This window comes from Lissotriton vulgaris, chromosome 1_2, assembly GCF_964263255.1.
Source record: "Lissotriton vulgaris chromosome 1_2, aLisVul1.2, whole genome shotgun sequence".
Lineage (NCBI taxonomy): Eukaryota > Metazoa > Chordata > Amphibia > Caudata > Salamandridae > Lissotriton > Lissotriton vulgaris.
The window spans coordinates 200,355,630-200,362,801 of NC_141686.1; positions in this window are offsets into that span (position 1 = coordinate 200,355,630).

Sequence of the window (7,172 nt, forward strand, 5' to 3'; positions counted from 1 at the left end):
GAGTCTCCCTACGTGGGTTTACTATGAATGCACATGTAACTCTTCTGCAGCTGATTCCCCTGCATGCACCTACTGTGAGTGCACATGTGACTGTTCTGCAGCTGAGGGTCCTTGCATGGGTGTACTATGAATACAAAGGTGACTCATCAGCAGCCCAGTCCGACTGCCAAGGTCTGAGGTGAATGCATGTGTGACTCTTCTCTAGCAGAGTCTCCCTGCATGATTCTGCTGTGAATGGACATGTGACTCCTCTGTAAATTAATCTCTTTGCATGAGTCTGTTATAAATGCACATGTGACTCCTATGTACCTGTGTCTCCCTGGGTGGGGGTGCTATGAATACACATGTTACTCCAATGTAGCTGAGTCTACCTACGTGGGTATGCTATGAATGCATGAGTGACTCTTCTGCAGTCCCCTTGTGTGCATCTGCTGTGAATGCATATGTGACTGCTCTGTTACTGAGGCTCACTGTATGGGCCAACTATGAATGCATCTGTGACTCCTCTGCAGTCCAGTCCCATTGCCAAGGTCAGAGGTGAATGCAAGTGTGACTCTTGTGCAGCTGATTCCTCCTGCATGCACTTATTGTGAGTGCACATGTGACTGCTCTGCAGCTGAGGGTCCCTGCACAGGTGTACTATGAATGCACGTGTGACTACTCTGCAGCACAGTCCTAAAGCCAAGGTCTGAGGTGAATGTACACAAGACTCGTCTTAAGCTGAGCCTGCCTGCATGTTTCTGCTGTGAATGCACATGTAACGCCTCTGTAAATGAATTTCCCAGAGTGAGTCTGCTGTGAATGCACATGAAGCTCCTCTGTAAAGTAATCTCCCTGCATGTTTCTGCTGTGAATGCACATGTAACTCCCCTGTAAATGAATCTCTCTGCGTGAGTGTACTAAGAATGCACATGTGAATTCTCTGTACCTGCATGGGTCTGCTGTGAATGCACGTGTGACTCCTCTGTAGCTGAGTCTCCTGCATGAATCTGCTCTGAATGTAGGCGTGAATGCTCTGTAGCAGAGTCTCTGTGCGTGGGCCTTTTTTGCTTGAATATTAATGTACTTTAAATAAATGAAAAGACAAGAGGCATTTGGCAAAACGGGAACAAGTTGGTTTAATTAAACACAGCGGCCAGGAGAGTATCGACAGAGGCGCATCGGAAAGAGAATCTCAGAGGACTGAATTTTGGCCTCACATTTATACAGTTTGCTGGTATGATAAAACACTTTGACATTCTTTGAAAAGCATGGTAGTCATAAATAAAAAGTGTAACCATCTGATAAGGGTGACACTGATGATTCTTGGCTTCCGGGAGAGCTAGTGTTGGCCAGTGTGTGCGTATTCAGATGTCCGGTGTGGCGAACGTGATCACCTTGTGCGGTCTACAAGTCGTGTTCTGATTGGCTGAGTGTTCCTAACTACTTGTGACATCTAACTTTGCAGTATTTTGGGAACGCACGCCTTTCCCCAAACATGTTTTATTGGGGCCAATCTCCTTTTTGTGGTGTGGCTACCTATCTGTGGGATCGATTAAGGTTTTCCCTGTCTTTGGGTTATGTGTAACCCCGCCTGTGACCTGTTAATCAGTAGGCTTGGTTTGGGTCACAGGGCCTGTCTGACCATGTATCTCTGATCTTAACGTCATTATGCAGGCCTAAGTTACAGTGTACATCAACATTGGATTTACTAGTATTGACATCACTGTGCGTGCAAAGGTTCCAGCGTACATCGGTTTTGCATTTACTGATTACTGGTATTGACATGTGTGCATACATTATAGTGTACATTGATATTGCATTTATTGGTACTGCTGCTGCTATGCATGCACACATCAGGGTGTACATTGTTATCATATTTATCAAGCTCAACATTCCACCCTGGTTGAATTTTCAACTACATAATTTCCTTGTACGTCATGACAGTCACATTATTTGAAATTGTGTATGTTGCTCTTGTCTCTGTTATCCCTTCCCCAGCTATTTGCATGCTACCTAGTTTTTGGGCTGCTTTTTTACAGCAGGCAATCCCCACATGTAGGAATCTACACAGTAATAGTACAGCAGTAACAACAAGAAACAGCATTGTGCGTAGCCTGGTCACCCATAAAGGGAGCAAGATGAAAATACTATGAAACCAGTCCTCATCAGGGGCACCACTCTCCCCCTTCATGTTAATTTGTACACAGTGCATTGCTTGGATGACAAGAGCCAGTGTCTTGTCGTCTATATTGTTTCAAGGGATAAAAGTACAACAGGAACCATTTGTCTTTGTACACCCACGCCCCCTCCATCGCTTTTATTAGGTCCAACACATATCGATGTTGCATGACCATGAGGTGAACGACTATTTGTTCTTTCCTTATAGCACTAAGGCCGAGCTCAGTGTCATTATTAATTTTTAACAGGTCCAACCAGGTAATTTTAAACGAGCGAGCTGAAAGCACGCCGAGATCAACGCCTTACTCAAGAAACCTAAGGCAGACCCCAAGGACCTCAAGAACTTCCGGACCATCTCCCTGCTCCCCTTCCTGGCAAAGGTCATCGAGAAGGCCATCAACGAACAACTGATCCGCTACCTCGAGGAGAACAACATCCTGGACCCTTCCCAGTCCGGGTTCCGCAGCAACCACAGCACCGAGACTGCCCTCATCGCCGCCACCGATGACATCAAGTCCCTGCTGGACAACGGAGAAACGGCTGCCCTCATCCTCATGGACCTGTCAGCCGCCTTTGACACCGTCTGATACCACACACTACGAACACACCTCCACAATGCTGGGATCCAAGAGAAGGCCCTGGACTGGACCACCTCCTTCCTCTCCGGCAGAACACAGAGCGTCCATCATTACCCCTTCCGCTCCGAAGCCACCGAGATCTGTTTAAGATCTTCATGGCACTGCTCGCCCACGTCGCCCATCGGCACGACCTCAACATCCTCCCCTACGCCGATGACACCCAGCTGATACTCTCCCTCACCAAGGACCCCCACACCGCCAAAACCAACCTTCACGAAGGAATGAAGGCTGTTGCTGAATGGATGAGGAACAGCCGACTGAAGCTGAACTCGGACAAGACGGAGGTCCTCATCCTCGGATCCAAACCTTCGGCCTGGGACGACTCCTGGTGGCCGACCGCACTGGGAACCGCTCCAACACCCACGGACCACGCACGCAACCTAGGGGTCATCCTCGACTCCACCCTCTCCATGACTAAACAGGTCAATGCCGTCTCCTCCTCCTGCTTCAACACCCTCCGCATGCTCCGTAGGATTTACAAGTGGAACCCCACTGAAACAAGAAGAACAGTCACCCAGGCCCTTGTCAGCAGTAGGTTGGACTATGGAAACGCCCTCAACGCAGGAGCCTCGGCCCAACTCATGAGACGGCTCCAACGCATCCAGAACGCCTCTGCACGCCTGATCCTCGACATCCCTCGCCGCAGCCACATCACACCCCACCTGAGAGACCCGCACTGGCTCCCGGTCAACAAGAGGATAACCTTCAAGCTCCTCACCCACGCACACAAGGCACTCCAAAACACCTGACCAACATACCTCAACAGACGACTCAACTTCTACACCCCCACCCGCCAGCTCCGCTCCGCCGACCTCTCCCTCGCTACAGTCCCCGCTTCCGAAGAGCGACCTCAGTCGGCAGATCGTTCTCCCACCTCGCCGCAAAGACCTGGAACACCCTCCCCATCCACCTACGGCAGACCCAAGACCTGCTGACCTTCAGAAAACTCCTCAAGCCTAACCAACCCCAGTGCCTTTAGACCCTCACGGGTGAGTAGTGCGCTTTAAGAATGATATGATTGATTGATTGATTGATTGAAAGAACCTTTTTTTGCTGGGCATTCCAAGTGGCACTGCATTCCATGTTTTCCAAAACTCTGGTGTCATGTTTTAACCACTCTCCCAGATGCTTGGTGATAGCGCTGTTTTCAAATATACTCCTCACTATACCTTGCATTTTATGTTTAAAGCTGAGGTGTTGGCAATTCGCCTACTATCAATACTGACTCACTAGAAACTGGGGACTGACAAATTAAGGGTTTTTACCCATTCTCTGTCGGTATATGTGATGACATATATTTGGAAAGATTCTTATGAAACCAGCCATTCTACCTATCAGTGAAATAATCAAACAAAGCAAAAATATCAAATATGATTTTGATATTTCCTGATTCTCTACAGTTTATAAAATATTAAACACGACCTAAAACATTCTACTAAACCCTGCATATTTAGACCAAAGACCACAAAACTGAAAAAAATCTAAAGGAAAAAGAAACAATATTTTAGTGGCATCCCTTAACAACAAAACTCAAGCAGAATAATTTTAACCCAAACTTTCTTACTGCTAGCTTGTATAACAAAGCTACATGTTATTGGCCCCATCAGGAAAGAAAACAAATGACTCTTTCACTCTCTTTTTCCTTTCTTTGAATGGTATTTAGTTTGTGGTTGTGCAGGTTTTTTTTCAGTGTTTATATGCTTTCACTGGTGAGGCTATTTCTCTTTTGGTCGGGTATTATAGGTTTATACCTAAAACCGGACAGCCTTCCTATGTCACACCCAAAGGTTGTGAGTACCGACTTCATGACGTCAGCAGTCCAAGAGAAATTCTTTCAAGGACCGTCAGTGTTAAGAAACTGACAGTCCCTAAGTTAACTCCCTTTAACTAAAAAGTAACTTTCAGGATGTGACCGTATATAACACCCCAATGGCCGGGGGTGTACCTGTTGGGTATTGCTCAACGGTTCGAGTGTAATAAATAAGTGACTCTATATAACAGACCAAGGGCAGGGAGTGTACCTGTTGCGTCACACTCAATGGTCAAGCAAAAAAACGGTAGCTACCTTCACCTTCTCTAGAGTGCTGACTAGGGGAAAAGCAAAAGTGACCTACACGCTGCTCCTAGTTTGCCACACGCCACCTAATGGAACTAACAATCAGATGTAGTCTCTTACTCTGTGACGGCTCTCTCCAGATGGACCTTTGGCTCATGGATGCAGGAGAACTACTAATCAATAATGGTGTCTGCTCACTGATCTTGTTGCACTGATGTGAATCCATTCGGGCTGGGGCCCTTCCTTCAACAGCAGCCCCATAAGCCAATCTCTTCTGGCTGGCTCCACAAATTTTTTCTCAAATATGAATTTACCTTGAATAAATTAAAAAGAAGAGGAGTTTGGCAAAACAGAAATAAGTTGGTTTAGTTTAACACAGCAGCCGGGAGAGTATAGACAGGGGCGCATCTTAAGACAATCTTGGAGTACAGAAGTTTTGGCCGCACTTATATTAATTTTGTATGTACAATAAAACACTTTGACATTCTTTGAAAAGCATCGTAGTCATAGTCTCGATGTCAGGAGCGAGGAAATTTGGGCACCCTGTTTTGCCCCGCCCATGCCTGCCTAAATGTGGGAGTCCCTCAGGGCTCCATCCTTAGCCCTACTCTTTTTAACCTATAGATGTCACCCCTCGCATCTCTGACGGAGGCCTCTGGGGCCAACATAATTTAATAAGTGGACGACACGCAGCTGATCTTCACCTGCGACAAGGGAAAGGACTTCAATTGGGATAGGATTAGAACTCACCAAGGTGTTTAACTGGCTCAATGTAAACCAACTTAAATGTAGTTCGTAGTAATCGGAAATAGTTTTTTTTGGCTCTCCTTTTGTGGTTGATTGGAGACAATGGTGGCCTGAGGGGATGTCTCTGCCCCTCTAAGCCCTGGATACGGTCCAAAATCTTACCATTGCATTGATAGCACGCTCTCTATGAGGCCCCAAGTCCAGTCCGTATTGGGAATTTGTTGTGGCATGCTGCGCATGCTAAGAAAGGTCCAGGCTCTGGTGACTTCCAGAGTGGACTAGGCAAATATTTTGTACCTGGGCCTTCCAGGCTATCTCCTCCACTGCCTTGAAATGGTTCAGAATGCCGCGGCCAGATTGATCTTTAGGCTTAAACCCAGGGCGCACATGGCCCCTCTCATCTTAAAGCATTACACTGGCTCTCGATGAATAAAAGGGTCAGGGTTAAGGCCCTGGTTACGTTCTTCAAGGCTCTCCACTGTCAGGGCATTGGCTTTCTCAGAGCAAGAGTCAGTCACTACATGCCTGCCAGATTCCTGAGGTCCTCCTCCTTGGGCTTGGCTTGCATCCTCAGAGTACGCCTGGTCCGCAGATCTTTTGGGATTTTAGGAGCTCAAGCTTGGGCTCAATTACTAGCTGCTCTCAGATCCGCAGCCGACCTGACGTTTTTTAAGAAACATCTTAAAACCTGGCTTTTCCAGGGCTAAGAGTGCTTGTTAGGTCCTGTTAGCGTGAGTCGATCAGCGCTGGGACACTCTTGTTGAGTAGCTGTGCACTCTACAAATGTGTTTCATTCATTCATTCTAATAAAAAGTGCAACCATCTAATAAGGGAGGCACAGATGGCTCTTGACCTCGGGGAAAGGAAGAGTGGACCAGTGTGTGCATATCCAGATGTCCGGTGTGGTGAGGAAGTGATCAGCTTGTGCAGTCTGCATGTTGTGTCCTGATTAGCTGAGTGTTCCCAACTACATGTGGCATCTAACTTTGTGGCATTTTGGGAATGTGCACCTTTGTCCAAACTTGTTTTATTGCAGCCAATCTCCTGTTTGTGATGTGACTACCTATCTGTGGGATCGATCAGGGTTTTCCCTGGGTGTGCATTTGTCTTTTGGCTAAGTGTAACCCCACCTGTGACCTGTCAATGGGTAGGCTTGGGTATGGATGCAGGTCCCGTCTGGCCACGTATCTCTGAATTCAGGTTAATGTGTAGCTCCTCACGGATGAATCTAAAAGCAATAACACAAGTTTGTGAGTGTGTGTATGTGCAACACAGCTGATATTCTCATTATTATACGTACAATTGTTACATCATACATCAACATTGCATTCACTGATCTTGACGTCAATATGCAGGCATAAATGGCATTGTACATCGACACTGGATTTTCTGGTATTAATATCAGTGTGCGGACATAGATTGCAGCGTACATCGGTACTCCATTTACGGTATTGGTATCAATGTGTGTGCATAGATTACAGCATGCATTCATGTAGCATTTATTGGTACTGCCACTGTTATGCGTGCACACATCATGGTGCACATTGCTATCGTATTTACCAATCTCAACA